Source organism: Ascaphus truei, chromosome 7, assembly GCF_040206685.1.
Source record: "Ascaphus truei isolate aAscTru1 chromosome 7, aAscTru1.hap1, whole genome shotgun sequence".
Classification (NCBI taxonomy): Eukaryota; Metazoa; Chordata; class Amphibia; order Anura; family Ascaphidae; genus Ascaphus; species Ascaphus truei.
Genome location: NC_134489.1, coordinates 79322833 through 79345083, shown reverse-complemented (window position 1 = coordinate 79345083; position 22251 = coordinate 79322833). Strand labels below are relative to the sequence as shown.

Here is a 22251-nt window from a genome sequence, read left to right as displayed (position 1 = left end):
GGGGGGGGAAGCAGGGAAGATACGCGCGCGCTTCCTTGCACATCGTGAGCGCGCTAAATCCTGTCACGCCAGTGCCCTCTGTCCCCAGCTGTTGGCAGCCCAGGATCCAGGGGGGGGCAAGCGCCCCCCCTTGCCGCCCCCTGCGGACGCCCATGCAACCCACTATAGACCCACTCTCTCCTTGCCGCCAACAGAGCAAAACTTAAACAAAGTACCTTGATGCAATTGTACACTGTATGATATTGTCTTGATAGCATCACGTTGTCAGCAAAGTGGTTAGTGTGGGAGCTTGCATACAGTACATGAATCCCAGTGCTTCTGTTCAATGATATAAAAGGAATCAAAGTTCTCTTATATCATAGGCTGTGCATGCATCTTGTGCATACATCTTCACCGTGCACAACAACAAAGCAACATTATAGAAGAATAAAAAAATGTTCTTCTTTATTTTATTCAAAATCTCACATTTTAAATGAACTTTATGACCATGATAAAACTTTATGAGATGCTTCCTGCAGCTGCTGCACCCATTTAAATTACATTAAATTCCCTGCTTCCGCATCTTATTTTGTTACCAGTAGATGGAGCTGCCATGTTGAGTTGCTTCCTGTATTTTTTATTTCTTTTGCAGATTTGTACATAAGCACCATAGAGAGAGTCTCAGTATAGGAAATTGAGAATATTGGGAAGAGGTCTTCTTTCTGTTTTTCATGCAGTATGAATTAAATTATACTGTATTGTATTTCATTTTTTTGTGGCTCTCTTTATTGAGAAGAACATTAGGACCATATATCCACCCTGTGCTATGATTTCTTATTTTCATCTCAACAGGTAAGTTTACTGTGCATTTTCTAATATTAAATTGATGCATTGAAACACATGGTCTACATCCTCTGACAATTTATATGCATGAAAATGGTTAGAATTGTTATTTTAATTAGCTGTGATTTCAGTCTTCCTAAACCTTAATTAGCTGTGTATCTGAAAGGTTTCTCATACCGTACATGTTAGCCTGATTAATGTTGTATTTTATCAGTTGTGCTTATTGCTTGTCACAATCTCGTAATCAGTAAATCATTATTTCTCCTCCCTTATCTTTTCTACCCATGAGAAGAAAAATCTGTTAACAGCTCTCTCAATGCAATACGCAAAGATTGAATAAAAATTATATCAGTTATAAGAAGTGTTTATTAGGAAGTAGAGGCTGTTATCTTTTCCTACAGAATAGGGCACTCCTTTAGGCCTTAGGGAACGTTTTATTTAGTGGGTTGTGGACAGGCCCTTCATATAGCATGTCCCTTTTCTTTTCACAGTGCTGAATATGCAGCTCTTCCAGACTGTGAACCTCATACTGAAATTACATAATTGTTCATGGTTATCTTTTTATTCGATTTGCTCTTTTTTTTTTTTCGATAGCAAGGAATGTGTCACAGGGAGAGTCCATGTCTGGAACAAAAATAAAATTGTTCTGCATGTTTAAAGACTGTTGGATTTAATTGCAAACCTGTGAGATATATTTATTATTCGTCCGTGATGATAAAACTACCTGTATACTAGAAGATATCAAGGTAGGAAAGAGGTAATCATAGCAAAGGTAGGGCTGCACACTTGGAATGTTGCCGGATTTTGTTAATCGCAGGTTACTAATTGCATTGTGCTAATTTTTATCCAGCAATTGTGTGATTTGTGTAGAACTGTACTCAGTGGGGGGGATGGGGGGTAATTGTATGCAATTCATACAAAATAGGGTTAATTTATGCAAATTATTAGATCATACATACCAAACTAATTAAGATGAAAGCTTCATAATTAAAGTGTACGTTTACAAGCTTGTTAAGAGAGTTTTCCCAGACAGAAGATTGCTTTGTTATTTACATCAGAATGGTAGGTGTGGCATGATAAAATACTCTTTCTGCCAAGTCACTGGGGGTGATGTATGAAGGCAAATGTGGAGCTAATGTTATTTTAATTGCATCATTTTCATTGTGCATCTCTTTGCATCGGTGTATCAAGGTCTTTCATCCAAGTCTTGCCCCTGTCAGTCAGTTAATAATTTGGGAAATGTCAATAGGAGACGTTAGGGAGGAATTACATGACACAGATTATAATGAGATATCATACCATACGTCTCTGTGTGTCACCTTTTATCTTGCTGTTGCATCAAAATCCGCCAGGTGTGAAATGGCCTAAACATTTCCAGGTAACAATTTGCGGCATATCAAAGAAGCATTTACTTAAATTTGACGCAAAAAGAAAACTAAGGAATGCATGAATATAAACATCTATTCACACTTTCTTAACAATAATAAATTTGTCGCTGATTTTCTGTGAGTCTCCCAGATTTTTAGCATCACTTCGCTCGTGGACTTCAATAGAGTCTCTGATAAAAAGCAACCATTCTTTTAATGAAAATACAATTTTATGGACCAAATGCCATAAATCTCACTTACTTTGGCCATGGACGTTGACATGTCTGATTAATGTAGTTAAGGGTGCAAATAAAATCACTTAAAGCAGCAGTCCATGTAGCGCTGTTTCCCCCACCCTCTGGGAGATGAGACTGCTACTGAGTGTAATGTAATGCGTTTTACCTGTTGGCTCACAGGAGGTCTGAACCTCAGCTGCTGGGAGCCTGGGGTGTACCTGGTTGGTTCCGGTGACAGCGTCTCCACCTGGCAAGGATCCGGATAAGCCCCTCACAGGACCAATACAATAAATACACACGCAGTATATATTGACAGGTTAACTGAACATGCAACTTATAACCAGAGCAAGTAATACATACTACACCATACATATGTGTACACAGATATGCAGTAACTCTACAATACTCGGGTGCTGGGGGCACCAGTGTCCAGCCCCAATTGTCTCTCCCACTCCACCTGTGTGTGACAGCGCTGCCCACAGTAAGAGTGTATCGTTGGTGCACTTGTTGACTGTATGATACCTGCCAGGTGCTCCAGCACCCGGTATCGCTGACTAAGGAAAGGGGACCGTCTGTACCATGCCGTCGCCGTCAGCGATGGTGTCTTCCTCCACGTGGGGTGACCTCCAGCTGGAGTGTCCCACCTTAATAGTCTCTGCCTTGCGGTGGTGGTCTGAGTCCAAACCACAGGCCGCAAATCTCTGCACAGCATCCTGGCTGTGTCCCTGAATAAGAGGGGCAATGGTCCCTATCTATGGGCTGGTCCGTGAAGCACCCACAAGCTAAGTGGTACCCAGGACCTACCTGGGACCTAAGGGAGCAAACTAGGCATAGTCTCAGGGCCACTGGCTCCTGAGACACTACCTATTCGTTGCTGCTCCCTCACCCGACTGGCGCGGTCCTCTCAGCGTGCCAAATCCTAGCAGCCCTATTGGCTGTTGCACCTCACATGTCCGGCAGCCCCAGTGGCTACACTGCCGACCGCAAGCCGCTTTGCCTCCCCGACTAACGGCGGGTTAGCTTCTGCCTCCGGCGGCGCCCACACTATCGCATCTCTCCCCGGCCACAGCGGAGGTAAAGGAGCTAATGGGAACCCAGGGGGGACCTGGCTATACTTATTTTTAAATTTTTTATTAATTAATGAAACCAACTGTCCACCTGGCAAGTATTCTGACCCGGTAAACAAGACTAAGTTACAGTTATAGTTTAGAAACCGAGGGTCCCTGAGAACAAGGCATTGGAGGATTATCTTTGAGTGAGCCCCCAGTTCAAGTATTTAAACAACCCCCCTCTCAAAAAAAATATAATAATAATTGAGCTGCTTTAATACAAATGTTTTTTTTTAAACTGCAGTGTATTCTAGTAGTCGTATTTTGAAATTATTCATATCTGACAAGTCATCAGAAACAAGGCAGGCAAACTGCAAATAAGTATCCAATTAGTCATAATTCTAGCAGTTTTCTGTAGGTGACAACTTCAGAAGAAAGTACTACCCTTATGTGTGAGTAATACTGTATGTTCTAGTGGACAGGCCACTCACCATCTGGAGTAGTGGATGGAAAATTGCCTGCCTGGACGTTCCCCATTCCACTTTCGTTATACACATTACAGTCTTTTTGCCAAAGAAAAATACTTCTGCAATTTAGTAGATACTTGGTGCACACAGCTGCACACATTTCCATCCTCAGGGACTCTGTGGAATTAACACTGTTTCAGAAAGATCAGATGGAATAGCCTTAAGCCACTACAAGAACTGATGGCTATTACTACTGTATTTCTGTTCTACTGCACATGGCCACTCTTCCAGGCATTACAGTATGAGGGCACCCTACAGTAGGTTATTCATGCTTGATATGAAAACTGTGCAGGGAAGTGAGGAACCTTTCTGGGCTTGATAATTATGTATCAATAAATTACTGCACAGGATATGATACATGTTTAAAATCATCCTGAAGAGGAATAAGCAGTCGGTGCATACAACAGACAGGGACATTTTTCCTATAATATATTAACGTTTCATTGTCAGGAAATACAACAAGGAATTAAGGATTTAAAATGATGTACCGAAAGGACACATTTTCTAGGAATCTGAGAGAACAATTGGGTTGGATATCCTTTAAAGTCCAATTGATAGCATATATTCAGAATTGCAACATCAATTAAATGGAACATACTGTACGAAGCAAAAAATAGTAATTACATGTCAAAATATATAATACTACATGTTGTGATGGATTTACTGTAGATAGGAGAGGCAGTTGATAATTGCATGTTACATTTATGTTGTCAATAACTTTTCTGATTGACATTATAGATATTTCCTCTTTCTTACAGCTTTTAAAAAGAAAGTATTAAGTGAAATATGGAGACAGATTTATCAAACTCCCGATACGGTGTTAACTGTGGTTGACTGGAATGTAAGATAACACAGGATTGGGTACAGTATGATACCCGCATCCGAGCTCGCTGATTCCCAGCATATGTATTAAGCTCATGAAAAGTGTTTTGTACTCACGTCAAACTTTTGTGGGGATTTTTTAAATTTAAAATTGGGCAGAGTTATCAATTATATGTTTCTTGTATTATACTTTTGGTGCATCTTCTGAATATAGTTTCCAAAGGGAATATGTTATTCATATATTAAAAAAAAAATTAAAAAAAATATATATATATATATATATAGGACAAACAGAAAAAGCAAAAAGCTGCGCCTCTGATTGAAGTGAACCAGTGTGGATGTAATTGCTCAAATAAATCTAAATCAAATGTGAACTATTGTGGGTGTATCCCTAGATAACATAAGCAATTTTATACAAAAACCTAAAAATCATATAGTAGGCCCATACCAAATATAAAACAACATATAAAGAAAAAAGCAAAAAAAAGAGAAAAACCAGTCCTCAAATAGTTCCAGTAAAAATATATGGGTGCTGGTATGCAGGGTCTCCGGCAGCTCTCAATGTGAACAAACCACGTCCACAAGGTATCTAAAAGGAAAAAAAGAGGAGAGAGCGCACGCCCATAGCGTAAAATTGTAGATTTAATGAGGGGAAGGGGGGAGGGGGGGTAAAAAACGCACTTACAAAACGCACTTTTGTACTTTTGTAAGTGCGTTTTTTACCCCCCCTCCCCCCCTTCCCCTCATTAAATCTACAATTTTACGCTATGGGCGTGCGCTCTCTCCTCTTTTTTTCCTTATACAGTATATATATATATATAACAAAGAAGGAGAGCGAGGGGTCCATAGCGTGATTCCGTAAGGTAAAAACAATTTATTTTCACCAAAGTAATCCAACTACTCACAACTGTACAACTGTAACTGGTACATAAGCATAGAACAGAATAGGATCACTCCTTGGGTATCAGGTGAGGCCAGTGTCAGGAACACCGCTTGCTGGGCTGATAATGCGTAACTGCTTTCGGACACGATCAAGTGGTGGGCCGACAGAGTTCTTCCTCTGGAACGGAGTACATGGCTCAAGGTTCCTAAGCTCCCTGCATCCCCCAGTATCAGTAGCACAATGACGCTATGGAATGTCCAAACACCCTACGTGTTTCGTCGGCTGAGTTCCGACTTGCATTAGAAACCTTGAGTCGTGCACTCCGTTCTGGAGGAAGAGCTCTGTGGGCTCAACATGTGATCGCGATCGTGACTGGAAGCGGATATGCGTTAGCAGCCAGCTAGCACACAGTGTTCCCAACACTGGCCTCACCTGATACGCAAGGAATTATCCTATTCTGTTCTATGCTTATGTACCAGCTACACTTGTGAGTAGTTGGATTACTTTGGTGTCAATAAATTGTTTTTATCTTATGGAATCACGCTATAGAGCCCGTGCTCTCCTTCTTTGTTTTATAGATTGTGTGGTGGATTAGGTGTGATCCTGTGGAGAGCAGCTTGGAGTTAAAAATAACTTATTATTTTTTACTTTGATTCCAGTATTTTATTTGTATTTTTTTGGCCCCATTTTGGTCCGGTTCTTTTATTTTTATTTTTTATTTTGTGTGTGTTTGTGTTTCCCTTTGTTTCTTTCCCCCTCCCTTCCTACCTTCCTTTTGTGTCTCTGTCTTTTGTTTGTACATCTGTCTCATTGTTTGTTTGTTTCCTGGCCATGTATTGTGGGTTTGGTGGTGTCTGTTTTCATATACCACATCCATAGTTCTGGTTCATTCTTGCTAGTGATTTCATCTTTTACCTTAAGATACCCATTTAATTTTCATTGGTTATTATTCTGCATAATTTATTTCTGTTTTTTTGAGGGGCAGTGATTTACCCTTTTTCTTTATATAGATATATGTAACCTACATAAAACATAAAAAATACTATTAAATCAAGTTTTCTATATTTAATGAAAATCCATAAGAAATAGAGGTTTATGCCATCTCAGACCTGACTGATTTTTTTAACATTTTAAAAAAATTGAGAAATGATGGCCCCAGTAAGAAGGATTCAAGCGATATACTGTAGACAGATACAAATATAATGTGCATACGATGACTGCAGTTTTCAGAATAGCTGATGTTTGTAAGTTATCAATTGCTTCATTATAAGAGATTATAGGGGTTATACATTACACTGTGGTAATGCCGATTTGGGCATCATTGGAATCTCCCTTTATCTTTAATACTGTTGCAGTTTGGACCCCCTAGTTCTGTAGCTATTTACTGATTTAGTTGTCAATGTTATTTCCAGGACAAACATTTTCTCCCCAATAACATCATGGCTTGCTAATGGCCCACAGGACCTACAACATTTGGCGCCATTTTGATTTCTATAAAGGGGAGGAAACCACATGCAAGTAACCCGGTAATATTTATGAAACCAGGGAGTCACCAGAGCTACAATTAGCACTGTTAAACTCCAGAAGAACACCAGTTAAAATTATGTAAATTAATGGAAAAACTAAAATCAGTAAGCGGGAGTTCTGCTTTAAAAGCTGAGGTTTGTATAACATTCTCCAGAAGTTAAAGGGAGCGGGGGACTGTACCGAGTGAAGAGAAAAAGAACTACGTAGAGATGAGACAAGTGAGGTAAAATGTGTTGAAAAACCTCTAATGTTCCTACTCACAATCTAGAAATAAATATAAGCATATCCAAATCTGTGGCACTCTGTAACAGATAGATGTTGGTGTTGGGTGGTCCCGGTATTCTCAAAGAAAGAGAAAAACACAGTAGTGCAGATGGAAAAGTATTTACTTAAGTCAAAGAAAATAACCTCCAAATTCAAGCCTTACAGGAGTCTAGATATAAACCGGCAGTGTGTCATAGGGATGTCCCGAAAGCCGGGTGGGCTGCAGTCTCACCACTCCAGCTCCGTGAACATCCATCTCGTTCGCGTGGTACTTCCGGTACCGGCTGCCCGGAAACAGGGGAAGGGTTGTTGTCAATCCTCACTCCGTTCTCTGAGATCACTGGCAAGGCTCCAAACCCTCATACATTTCGCGAGAGAAAAAAGTGCTACCTCAGAAGTAATGACACCCACCCACACCTAAGGGTCTAATATATCCCCTGCATTATTGGAACTTCCCTTTTTTTACAATGTAATGTGATAGAGGATTGGATGCATGAAAGTCAATGGGTATATACAAATGACTCCTATCTATAAATTAATTACACACACTGATATAATAAAATACCTAAGATACATAGAACATTTAAAAAACCCTCAAATAAAACAAACATTATACACTTTTAATATAAAATTCTAGACACCCTATGGGATTAAAATAGAAGAATAGAAGAATCCGTATAGGGACTCAAAGCACCATCCAATTAGCATAATTAGTTGTAGTAATATAAAAAAAAGTAAGGAATATACATATATGCATTTGGCTTCTATAAACATGGTGACAGACATATGATGTTAATTTAAATCTACCCACAAATGTAATACATAGAAGTATAAGAAAACTACATGAGACATGGAGAGTGTATTCCTTATTTGTTGGTTAATCAGTGGAATATTATTAATCATATCTACAGTATATAGTTAATTGTATAACCGTCACCAGTGACAATCAATAGCTAAAATATATAAAGGATAGCCAGAAATGTTTTGGCATGTAATAACAAAACCATGTATTAAGCTTCCTCTAGGGTAGGGGTGCACAAACTCTGCTCCCTGCGCCCCCTGCCTGTTCTCACCCCCTGCTCGTGCCACCCCCCTTCCCGCTCGACTCTGATGTCAAATGACGCCACAGCGTCGTGTGACATCACGTTGCCATGGCAACGCAACATCATGGGACCACACTGCGTCATTTGATGCCATGGCAACGCATCACTCAAAAGTTAAGGTGAGTAAAGTTACTAAGGCCTTGCGCGATCCCCAGCATTTAATTTAAATGCCTTTGGGGAAGCGCAGGGCCTCTGTAACCACCCCGTGTCCCCCTCCCCCCCCAAAAAAAATTCTGCAAGAAACCCTGTTTCCACCTACTATGTGCATCAGGTTTATTTTACTAGAAAACATCTTTTTTTTTTTACATTGAGTGACAAACAAGTAACATTGCAATTGACAGGATGGATACATTACTTACAGGTACATTTACATTTCTTAAGGTAAGGGAATGTGTAGAATATTTTATATATTCTGTAAAAGAATGGTTCAGGCCTCATGCCTGTAAGAAAAATGTTCTGGCAGAATTTAATTCCAATCACTGAAGTGCATTCCTAAAACAAAAATTGCTATTCACAATCAACTGAAACACCTGTTTAAAGTACTTGACGAACGGAGCTGGCAGAACGCTCTGTTCCAGCTAAGTTCCAAATAGAACAGCAACTAATTTGTACTGTTTGAGTCATCTCATTGACATTAATGATTTCGATACTACAGTATGAACTGCTTCTTCAATATTGAATATGTAACCCCTATGTATTCTCAATATCTTAGTGTGGTGATACCAGGATAGGGGCCTTGCCTTGCGTGTGTTAGATGGTGAACCGTCAGCACTAGGCCTGGCTCGGGTTAGACAACTACAGAAAGACACGTGCTTTGGGATAACGAGGCTTTTTACTGGCATGTGTTTAGATAAACATATACATGAACACAATAATCATATCAAGGCCCCTCTGCTTTGAGGGCCCTACATACACTTGGTATACACTTATTCTAAACAGGGAAATCAATATGCACTTATACAGCGCTGCGCTAGTGTCCTCCCAATGTCATTGTTCAGTTCCGGTGCCAGCACAACATTGAGCTCACTTTACTCTGATGTTTAAAGGTGCAGGCCTGTTGCTTCACTAAGGAAAAGGTTTGGTAGTATATAGTTCCAAAAGAATACTGCAGGGTGATTCATGAACATTTGTCCTTGCGGATGACTAACAGACCCAGATCCTCTCCTTGGCGGGATAGTCCTACCACACTCTTTGAGGGACACTCAATGTTTTAGAAAACGGTATCCTAAATGTGCTAAACCTTGTAGCTAGAGTGCAGTGTCAACAAAAGACAGGAAAAAAACACCTGTGGTATTAACAATCCAGGATGAAGGAGTCCACAATGGGGGTTGGTACAGTCTTCCTCCGAGAGGTGTTTCCAAACCTCCTGTAGCTCAAATGGGTACTGTACAACAAGGGAGTAGAAGAGCACACAAGACCCTAATGGTGTAAACCTTTTAATGAAATCATGTAGAGGTAATTACATCTGGTAATTACATCTGATAATTGCATATCTGTTACTTGTACATTACAGTATGTATTTAATTAAAAGGTTTACCCTATTAGGGTCTTCTGTGCTCTTCTATGCCCTTGTTCTACGCTCCTTGCTTTGCTTGGTGCTGGGGATGGAATGGCTCTGCCACCACACTGCTCCATCTTGTCTTGGCTCTGCTTGGGACAGAGACTCGTAGCGCTCTCTCATCCCCAGCTCTGACCTCTCAACTCAGTTCCTGCCCCGTGTCTCTCTTGGCTCTTCCAGTGCCTCATCCTTCCTCAGACCCAATTAGATGAATCCCTTCCATGGTTCACAGTGATTGGCTGGAGGGCCTGTCCTATCACTACCCTAGGTATCCCGAAAAGGGGGTTACAAATACATTTTCCAAAAATGTTCTGTATGTCAGTTTGGAAAGGGAAATGTGTGCTTCTTTCTCCTGAAGAGCAAATAATTTAATTTTTTTAAACATGCATATTGTGAAATACACAGTGTTGGTGTATTTACTGATTCAATGATGTTCATGCCTTTTGATGACCTAGGGCCCTGTAAACACATCAGTACAAATAAAATACAGATTGTATAATATCTGCAATCATTAAACTCTTAGACCCGGATACATCAACCTGCGGTAAGCGAAAACGAACATTTGGTATTAGTGCCAAAAAGTGCCTTATTGTTATCGTGCAATACATCAACGTTGCATTGGAAAAAAATAAGGGAATTTTTAATCTGGTCGTTAAAAGCTTAGGATCCAATAAAAAACGGGCACAAAACTGAATTTTTAGGTAAAAACTGCCATGCATTAAGTTCTGATATTTATTGGAAGGAGATGAATGACCAGAAATTATTTATCACCTAGTCCAAGCTGGCACAAGCCCTATCTTTCCTATTTATATAATAGTCAATATACTGGGAAATTTTGGGTCTAGGTAGCTACTGTGACAATCAATGAACTTAATGGCTTAGTTTTGATAATTTTGGCTTTGCACGGGTTACAGTAATTAAAATTACTATTCATAAATTATGCCTCTCCCGCCTCCCTTCCCCTCTCCTCTCTCACCCCCCCCCCCTCCTTTCTCTGTCTCCCATCACTATTCTTTAATACCTTATGAGGTCCCCAATTCTCTCTGCCTCTCCTTCTGGAATATTCTTGCCTGCTCCTCTTGTGTCAACTTCTTCTATTTATTTCTTCATCTGCTTTCTGTCTAAACTTTATAGTTGCAAAACATACAGAACCCCAAAAAGCTCATATTGAACCCCAAAATAGGGGTTCAATATCAGCTTATTGGGGTTCTGTATGTTTTGAAATTCTGTTCAACTGGCCCTGGCTGATTTGGAGGGTGGCTCCTCCTTCCCAGTTTGAAGCTCACTCCCTCCCACTTTTAAATGGTTTAAAGCTCACTCCATTTCACCTCCACACTCATGGGAACCTGCATACAGTTTGATTGCGACAAATCTAATACAGAGTGCTTTTCCTGGTAATGTACAGGTTAATAAGAGCTTCAATCAGACTTAGAACTATGCAACTAATTTTGACAGATTTATTATAAATCATTCTTCCTGGTAATGTACAGGTTATTAAGAATTTATTTTAGTGTTAGGACCCTTGAGATGTGGTCTGCCTTGGAGGGGCTCAAGGGCTTACAACACTTTGGCCAAAGGGTTAAACTAAAAGACCATTTTATTCAAAAGATATCTTTTTATATATATTTTTATTTCATTTTTATTATTAACATATTGCAATTTGAATTATTTATGTTTTTAACAGCATTATTGTTTTATCAGTATTTTTTTAAATATATGTATCATCAATATCTATCTAATGGTTTTATATTTATATTTATTAGGGATTTTTTATGTTTTTTTATGTTTCATTAGGTTTTTTATGTTTTATTAGGTTTCTTTATATGTTTCCCCGATTAACCTCATGTTTCTTTCCATGTTTTCCTCTTACCCAGCCCCAAAAGTTAATCATGTAAGCAATTAACCATTACTCATGTGTTTTAAATTTATCTTTTAGCATTGGTCTATAAATGTGGTTTTGTATTAGTAAACTGTTATCCCCTGAGGAAGTCGCATGCAGCGACGAAACGCTTAGGGAAGGATTCTTACTGGACTTTAAACTGTACATTTATTCATCTAAGTACTTTTGGCTATCATCCGCCACACTCTGGAGCCCGTCCGCTGTGGTTATCCTTATACTATCAGCAAATAGAGCAGAGCCTGCCATGTCGGTATCCAGTCTCATCCCCGGCTGCCAACTCTCGCGGGATTTGAGCATCAGGAGGAGATTGTGCGTCCGCAGCAGGAGCCGGATTGATATACCCCTTCCCCCTTCCCCCCCCCCTGATTTTTCTTTGTCTGTGTGTTTGTTGTTGTTTTGTTTGTTAGTCCATTTTTGCATACTGTTATATTATTTAGTTCACACTGGTTCACCCGGTTAACAACGCCTTTTTTTGTGGATTTATCCATCTGTCCGGTTTCCAAGCTAGCGCAGCAGTTCTTTCCTCTTTTCTTTTAATATATATATATATAGGCACTGTACCGTGTATCTGTGTTAATGGATGTAGCACTGAGCTCTGTCTGTGTTTCATGGTCTGTCTCTGGTTTTAAATAAACTTTATAGTTATCTGACTCTCTTTATCTGCCTACAACTAAAAACAATCTAGTTAGCAATTCGGGGGGTCGGATTTTGTTATAAAAGGCCTTCAATTGAAGGTATTGGAGGAACTGATTTTTTGGGATAGCCTTTTCTTTGTGGAAATATTGGAATGGTCTGGGAAATCCCTCTGAGCCTACATCTTTTAATCTTGTGACACCTGCTGTTTTCCAGTCTATAAACCTATTACGGCCCATTCCTGGACCAAATTCTGGGTTATCATATAGTGGAGTCATAAGTGTATTACGTGCTGTAAGGAGGTGTCGAATCGCAATTTTTTTGTTTTAACCGGGTGCAATATTAACTCCACTTTAACGGAATTTGATGTATGTGGGTTATTGTGTTGTATCCATTGCAAAATCATGCATGTTCTCTAGGCTGGGCAAAATCCAGGGTCTGTTGCAGCCGATTAGCAAGTGTCTTGGTAAAACTCTTGGTAGTGATTGTAAGTAGACTGACAGGTATGTAGTTCTTGAGGTCTTCCTTGTCTACTTTCTAATGGTTGAGAATAACTATGGTATTTCTCCATTGTTCTTGAATTTTCTTGTTCTTCAAGCAGCATGTAAAATAGTTTGCAAGGATTTTCTCTCCTTACGGTATATGAAGATTTCAGTTGTAATTCCATCTACAATTGTCTTCTTCACCATACAGTATCACAGTTACATTTTTTTACATCTTCAGTTATACCTTTGTAGATAATCTTGCACAGCTTTACATTTCAATTCTTGTTTCTACAGCTTGGGATTGTGTGATTTCTTGTAACTGTTTTTTTCTCATCTGATATTTTGTTAGCCTGTTTTTGAATAGCAATTCCTCTAGTATTTTCTGAGCTTTCAACTACAATCTTCATTAGTTCCTCATGTTTTGTTTGTTAAAGTGTCCCCATGCAATTCGAGCACGCTTAGGCGATTTTCCAGCTCTAGTTGAACTGCTCTGCTGTTATTCTTGACGTTTTTGAAGTGGACTGTTTTGGTTTTCTTTTTAATCAGTTTTCTTCTTTGCATCTTCCCATTCAGATATAATTTGCAGTGAACCAATTGGTGATCACTCCTTGTGTCATAACGGGTAAGGACTGTGCAGTTTTCAATTAAGTGCTTATTATTAGCTACCTGTAGGATATATATATGTATATACAGTAGCGACATCTTTAATTCGAGTGAATGCCGGCGGCATGCCGGGATCTACCCCAGCTGCCGCCAGTCAAAAACGCGCGCCGCCGCGTTTCCCCCACGCACCCCCCCTCCACATCGCGCGCAATTACCCCCCCAAAGACACCCCGAACCCGGCTTCTACTTTGCCCCTCTGCTTCCCCGCACCCCCGCTTACCTAGATTTGAACTCCAGGGGTGTCGGGGAAGCCTGGGGAAGCCGGGGAAGACGGGGAAGCCGGGCGCGCTTGTGACTGTGACGTCACAGTGCGCCGCCACGCGCCGCGGCTACCCGCTTCCCAGCCTCATACAGCCAGCGGCATTTGCTCGAATAAGAGCTGCCGCTGCTGTAGGTGCATGTGTAGTGGTGTTCCCCTGTCCCCCCACCCCCGTTGTACCTCCGTTGCAGGTGCTGTAGTGACGAGCGGCAGACTCGCTGGCAATTCAGGAGGGTGGGGGCAGAGCAGGGAGCGCTCCGGTGCTTCGGAGGCTCCGTGTCGGCCCGGAAAGCATAGGGCACCGCCATGTTTGATCGTTGCGCATGCGCAGTGCAGATGTGTGGCAGAGCACCCCTGGTAAATCACGCATGTGCAGTGTAAGCGCACGAATGGCTGGCCAATAGAGAGGAGGCTCTGAGGTGGGACTACAATTCCCATGAGCCTCAGCAGAGCCACATGATACCAGGGAATGAATAGTAGTGAAGGGATTGCTGGCAGGCAGGAAAGGGAAGCGTGGGGGAGAGACCACGCTAGCAGAGGGTCCTGGAGGAGCAAGGGGAGAGGAGTTGTGTGTTGCAGGTGGTCAGTGACCCTCTGCATAGGCCAGAGATTTCCCTTAGGCCCTAGTGCAGACCCTGAGTCACCACCAGCTTGTGGTACTGCAGGGAACAGCCATAGATAGGGACAGCATACCCTTTACTGTAGTAGCAGACAGGGACACAGTATTCTTCCTGCGCTGCTGTGCTGTCAGTGGTTTGGGATCAAGCTGCTGCAGTCAAGCAACTACTCGTGAGAGACTACGCTGGATCGGCGGATCCTTTGCAAAGTACTGTTACCGGCTGCTGGAGCGGTCGGAAGGTAGTATATAAGTGCACCAACACCGGTACCTGCAGGTGCTGATCCTGCCTTGGGGAGGGTTCTTTGGGGACACTCGGGTTAAGTGACCAAGGGACTGGTAGAGTACATTGGACACGGTGTGGGCGCACACGGTGTTGGGTAATGGACATTATTCCAAGGTGAAGTGTGGCAAGGCCACTGATATCTAATTATTGCATTGCTATATATATGTATGCACTGGTCATACGGGTGATATGTGTATGTTCATGCTCTGCATTCAATTAATAGTAAAAGGTTACAACGTTGTGGATTATTATCATTATTCTTGTCCAAGGGAATCTTACTTATTTGGGATACTGGGCAAGTGGAGGCGCTGCCAAGTACATATTGTTACCCCAGGCTCCCAGTTATTAGAGGCCCAGATCTCGCTGAGCCAGCAGGTATATACAGCATTAGTAGTCTCTCTATATCAGCAGGAAAGAGGGCTACACATGTATGTATATATATGTAGGGATGTGTTAGAAACCTCCCATATGCGCTCGGTGGGAGTGTGGCAGGTTCCGCGGCGGCACGCTAGTATAGGGCGCCGCCATGTTGTTGCGCAACCTTACAGAGGGCACTGAGAGAGTGGGAAAGTCGCGCATGCTCAATGGAAGCGCGCGAACGACGGGGCTGTAAGAGAAAGGCTCCGTTGAGGAACTACAACTCCCATGAGCTCAAGAGTGGTCATCTGATGTGAGGAGACAATCAGAAGGCTAGGATTACGGGAAGAGGAAAGGGAAGCGTGGGGGAGAGACCACGCTAGTCAGAGGGGATCCGGAAGGTAAAGGAGGAGGTTGTATGCGTGCAGGGATCCATGACCCACCTGCGTAGGCTAGCTTTACCCCGCAGGCCCTTAGGAAAAATCCCTGAGCCACAGTAGGTTGCTGTGCTGCAGGGACTCCCATAGTGGTAGCGATCAGTCACCTTACTGTGTAGAAAGTTAGGGACAAGCGTGCGGAGCAGGTTTGCTGGTGAGCTGTTTGGGACCAGACAGCTGCACAGCGGACATCAAAGACAAGCAGAGGAGTCATCGGATCCTTTTCGAAGTGTTACCGGTCACTGCCGTGACCAGCAGGTATTTACAGCAAGTGCACCAACACCGGTCAACAGGCGCTGATCCCGCCTTAGGCGTAACTCTTTTGGGGACACTAGTGAGTGGCCAAAGGCCTAGTACACGGAGCAATCCTTTCTATTAAACCCAAGGACACGGTGTATGGGGCACGCGGTGAGGGGACAGAGACATACTCATTGTGAGCGTGGCAGAGCCACTACTATTCAAGGACAATACTCTGTAGGAGTGTGGCGGAGCCACTAAGGTCATAAGGACCTTACTAGTTAGCAGTGTTAGAGTATAAGTGTGTATGTCATGTGTAGATGCAAATTATAGAGTACTAAGGTTATCGTCATTACAGTAAAACTGGTTGCAATCATGTGTTGGTATGTTTCTTGCCCAGGGAAATCTTACACGATGGGGATCCTGGGTAAGTGGAGGCGCTGCACTAATTAAGTTTTACCCCAGGCTCCCAGCTAGCGGAGGCTCAGATCTCCTGGAGCCGCAGGTGTGTGCAGTGACCAGTAGTCTCTTTAGAGTGTCAGAAAAAGGGCTACATTTGGAGACGCTGCTGAGATCTCAGACCTGGGGTGCCCTATACATTTTTTTTCTCAACTGTGCAACCAATTTTTGTTCCCGCCATCTTTGTGCCCTCGCAGCCTGAGGCATGAAATTCCCTTAACACGTGCCTTCGGCCTGGGACACGTTCCCGCTACCTTCTCCCTGGGTACAGTGACAGATCAAGTCAGGAAACTTCCGCTCCTAGAAACTGCCTGAGTGAAAGACCACTATTATGACGGGGAATGTGCCTGGCGTAAAATACTGTTCGTTACAGACCGGGATATATGCCCTAACTCCCTGCCCTCAGTACTACTTCTGCCCAACGCCCCCGGCTTTCAATGTCCGATAGTACCGGTGGACCCCGCCGAACCCCTGGCTGCGTCCACCCCCCCAGAGGGGCCACCCCGGTCCATCAAGTACCGTCATGTCCAGTCCTGTCCGTACGCCTGCAAGCGGCTTGACCCCCCAATGGCCCGCCGCAATGGGCCTAGGTACTTCCTTCACCCCCTCGGCCATTAGGCCCGCGCTGAGCAGAACCAGCCTGTCAAGACTAGATGCCTATTCCCCTGTTGGGGGTAGCCGGCTGGATAATGCCTCCATCCCTGTGCTTGCAGAAGCCATTCACCACACTACGCAGTCCCTCCAATACTGAAAGCTGAAGGCGTTCTCTGAGGATAAACCCACTCCCCTGGGAGAAGTCGGATTCGAGGAATGGCTGGACCACACAGAACAGGTACTTCCGGAATGGTCATGCACAGATGTCATCCGGAGGCAGCGCATAATTGAGTGCCTGCGGCCCCCAGCTTCCCACATGGTGCAATGCTATCGGGATGACCATTTACTGCCTTACCAAGACATATGGGGTCCCTGTGGATGCCTTCGCCCTGATGGCCAAGTTCCATGCTCTGGCTCAGAAAGAGGGAGAGATGGTGTCTGACTTCCTTAGACGTCTGCATCTGGATCTATGGACCCTGGTGAGAAAAGGGGTGGTGCAGAAGGTGGATGCCGACGGACTGCGCACCACCCAGCTACTGAGGGGGCTCCTCCCATTGCATCCGGTGTCCGTACGCGTCAGCGGCTGCCTCGTGCCAGGTCAAGCATTGGCGTTTGACGACCTAATGGACCGGGTCCAAGCACATGAGACTGTGCTGCTGGGGCGTGACTTAACCCCGGGAAAGAAGGCAACGGGTGGGATCAAAGATACCAAGAAGACGGAAGCTAAAGCCGAGACGTCCGGGGATGGGGACCCCGACGAGGAGGACTTGGAGGCGCCTGCAGCTGCCCGGGAGCGCCCTGTGTCGGGACGAACCTCGCCACCCTTCCGAGATAACGCCTACCTCAGTCAACTCCAGTGCTATGCTTGTGGAAAGATGGGGCATCTTCGAGCGCGCTGCCCTTCCCTACGGAAAACGGCGTCTTGGCCCGCCAAGTCCATGCTGTGTACCCCACAGGACGGCGGGGCAGCGGCCCAGCCCTCGACGAGTAGTCGGATCGGACCAGCCGCCATCGTCAGGGTGGTGATTGAAGGCATCTATGCCTCTGTGTTGATGGATACGGGGTCTCAGGTGACCATAGTGTATCGACCCTTCAACGATCAGCATTTACACCGACTGACGCTGTTATCGGCTGACTCCTTACGGTTGAGAGGGCTGAGCCACGAAGACTACCCCATCGATGGAGTGGTGAAGGTAGACTTGGACATACCCCAGCTGAACACCGGCAAGCACCATCCCATGGAAGTGGAAGCCTTGGTGTGTCCAGAACCACAAGATCATCCCAGTACTCCGATAATTATGGGAACCAACACCAACATTGTACAATCAGTGATCCGCATGTACTATCAGGAAATGGGTGAAGCCCCGTTGCTGGCTCTAGCTACGTGTCCGGCATTACAAGTGGCTTGCGGTAAAATTGTGACTGAAGAGGAGCATGTAATGCTGTACAGTCAAGAGCGGGGCTTGGGGAAGGGAGAATGATGATCGCCGCCTGTCACTACCCTGCCAGACTATCCTGCCATAGGATCAGCTATTCTCCTTGGAAAGCACGACACGGGATGATCAGCGGCTCGGCTACGCAGTATTAGCTTCAGTAAAAAAATGGTCGGGGAAAATTCCGGCTCGGACTTGGGTATATGTGCAAAACATCTCCCCGTACCCCATGTGCATTGATCGCCGGCAGCCTTTGGGTCGAATCTACCCCGTGACTCCAGAAATAAAGGCCGTGGGTGAACGCCTGGTGGCCACCACCCATGCAGTAACTCCCCTGTTGGCATTTGACTTCGGAGATTCGCCGCTAATGGAGGACTGGAGAAGAAGACTGCAGACCAAGCTGTAAGAACGACGGGAGGTGTTCTCCACGAGTGATATGGATGTGGGGTGCAGTTGCAGCGCCCGCCACACCATTCGGTTGAGCGACACCGCACCGTTCTGGGAGCATTCCCGTCGCATAGCACCCCAAGACGTGGAAGAGGTGAGGAGACTGCTAGCCAAAATGGAGAAAGCTGGTATAGTTCAAGGGTCACGCAGTCCGTACGCCTCCCCCATCGTGGTGGTTCGCAAGAAGAATGGGACAGTCGTCTCTGCGTAGACTATAGGACGCTGAACAATCATACGGTACCTGATCAGTACACCCTCCCACGCATCGAGGACCTTCTGAACGCCTTGACGGGAAGTAAAGGGTTCAGTGTACTAGATCTGAGGTCGGGGTACTATCAAGTGCCCATGGATCTGGAAGATCAGGAGAGAACAGCCTTCATCTGTCCGCTAGGGTTCTACCAGTTCACCCGTATGCCGCAAGGGATTTGCGGGGCTCCTGCAACCTTTCAGAGGTTAATGGAACAAACATTGGGAGACATGAACCCGCAAGAATGCTTGGTGTACCTGGACGACATTATAGTGTTCGGGAAAACGCTGGAGGAGCATGAGGAGCAGCTAATGAAGGTGTTGGATCGACTTCAGAAGGAGGGGCTCAAACTGTCCCTGTATAAATGCAAATTTTGCCACACGTCAGTGACCTACATGGGCCACATTGTATCAGCTGAAGGGTTATCCACCGACCCAGGGAAGATAGAGGCCGTGGTGAATTGGCCCAGGCCCAATAACGTCCAAGAACTTCGATCCTTCCTGGGGTTCTGTGGCTACTACCGGCGATTCGTTGAGGGCTACTGAAGCAAAGCCAAACTCTTGAATAACCTCTTAAAGATCTATCCTGAAGACACGGGCTGGAAAAACACCACGGCGCAAACGCCGTTTGGAGAAAAATGGACCTCTGCTTGTGAGCAAGCTTTCTTGAAACTAAAAACCAGTCTAACGCAGGCCCCAGTGCTGGCCTATGCCGACCCTGATCGAGAATACGTGCTACACGTGGATGCCAGTTTCAGTGGACTGGGAGCAGTATTGCACCAGAAGTATGACACAGGGCTCCGCCCCGTGGCGTAGGCGAGCCGAAGCTTGACCCCTAGTGAGCAGAACTATCCTGTCCACAAGTTGGAGTTCCTAGCCCTCAAATGGGCTGTAGTGGACAAGTTAAACGATTACTTGTATGGGGTACAGTTTGAAGTCCGGACAGACAATAACCCAATGACGTACATCAACACGTCCGCCAAACTAGACGCGACAGGTCACCGGTGGTTGGCGGCGCTGGCTAACTATCGGTTCAACCTCAAGTATAAACCAGGGCCCACCAACGTTGGGGCCAATGCTTTGTAACGGAGACCTAGGCTCCAACCTATCCGGGATGCGGAGGTGTGGGAAGAAATTCCGGGGCCTGGCATACGTGCTCTATGCTCACTAGCCGCAATAGTCAATGACCAGGTAGCATTCTCGGAGCTAAGAGTAGCCGACTCGTTAGGGTGTCAATCCCGCGCAGTTCCCCGGGCCTACCGAGGCTTGGAGGGAATGAACATTACGGAGGACAAAATCATTTCCTGGAAAGAGTTGGTGCAGCACCAAATTCAAGACCCAGTGGTGGAATTAGCTCGCCAGGCCCTGCAACAAGGAAATTCTTCTATTCTTAAGCAAGCTCCCAGAGAATTGGTGAAACTATTGTTGAATGAGTTTGGAAAGTTCGAACTGTACAACTGCCTCCTGTATCGGGTCATACCATACCATAATCATCCCGACCGGCGGCAGCTATTCCTGCCTAAGATTCTGAGGAATATGGTTCTCAGGGCCCTACACGATGATCATGGCCATCTGGGCGTTGACAAAACGTTCGGGTTACTTCGGGACCGATTCTACTGGCCGAAGATGCGAGAATCCGTGGAATTGCATTGCCGACAGTGTACTCGCTGCATACAGGGGAAGACTCTTCCCACTCGGGCGGCCCCCATGGCACATCTGAAAAGCTCAGGACCCATGGATTTGGTGTGTATGGACTTCTTGTGCATCGAGCCAGACTCCCGGGGCATCGGTAACGTACTAGTGATTACAGACCACTATACAAGATACGCCCAAGCGTTCCCCACCAAAGATCAACGAGCAGTGACCGTGGCTAGAGTATTGTGGGAAAAATACTTCATTCATTATGGATTACCGAACAGGCTACACTCGGATCAAGGCAGCGATTTTGAGAGCACTCTTATTAGAGAACTGCTGAAGCTGTTGAATATAGCTAAGTCACGGACGACCCCGTACCACCCAGAAGGAGATGCTATGCCTGAACGGTTCAACCGAATGCTACTTGACATGCTAGGAACACTAACAGGCTCTCAGAAGACGCAGTGGAGCAAGCATGTGGAGACACTGGTGCATGCCTATAACTGCACTCGCCACGAGTCTACAGGGTATACTCCATATTTCTTGATGTTTGGAAGAGAAGCTAGGCTGCCCGTGGATGTGCGACTGCGGATATCTACCGATGGGGTATCCAACCGGATGCATTTCCGATATGTACAAAGACTACAAGACAGTCTGCAGCAGGCCTATAAATTGGCTGAAAAGACGGCGGCGCAATTAAATGCAAGCAACAAAAGACGCTATGATCACAAGGTGAGACATAAAGAGATTCGCCCGGGGGATGCTGTTCTCTTTCGTAATTTAGGCATTCCCAGAAAGCACAAATTGGCTGATCAGTGGAGAAATGGGCTGTATGAGGTGGAATCACTGATGCCTGGCCTCCCGGTGTACTGCATCAAGGACTCCGAAGGCCGGGTAAAGGTATGGCATAGGAATCATCTGCTCCCAATACCTCAAGTAGGGGACAACGAATTGGAAGTGCCGACTGTTTCAATTGATGGAGAAGCTGAAAATACAGAGGTTGGCCCAGAGACTGTAATAAATGCCACCTCTGAGAATCCTATGGAGGGAACCTCTCAAAGGGGCCTTCCGGCCGCGGGGGCATCTCCCGAAGGAGCTACGGGTAAAGAGCCCCTTAGTCCAACGACAGATACGCTGACCCCAGTGGGCCATCCATTAGATCCACAGAGCCCGTGCTTTGTACCACAAAGAGACTTCAAGGGCAGAGTTAGAAGTGCCTAATGAAATTTGCTACTCTCCAGAGGAGGTAGCCGAAGAGCAACTGCGCAGAAGCCAAAGAACTGGACAACCTCCAATGAGGATGGCTTATGATCAATTTGGGGCACCCCATTATGAGGCTCAGCAGTGGGCTCGCCGCAGAGTGCAGTCTGTAGCGGTAATGTTCAATGAGATGTGCAATTTGATAT

At 44.8% G+C, this 22251-nt stretch overlaps 1 protein-coding gene across 1 annotated transcript in view; it reads left to right on the top strand.

The window, feature by feature from the left end:
• The first annotated feature begins 680 nt into the window (after positions 1–680).
• The window catches only part of LOC142500001 (sodium channel protein type 2 subunit alpha-like), a 34286-nt gene continuing 12715 nt past the window's right edge, over positions 681–22251 (top strand). The window contains exon 1 of the mRNA XM_075610057.1: positions 681–831. The gene's annotated coding sequence lies outside the window, so the exon portion shown is untranslated. The remainder of the gene's footprint in view (positions 832–22251) is intronic.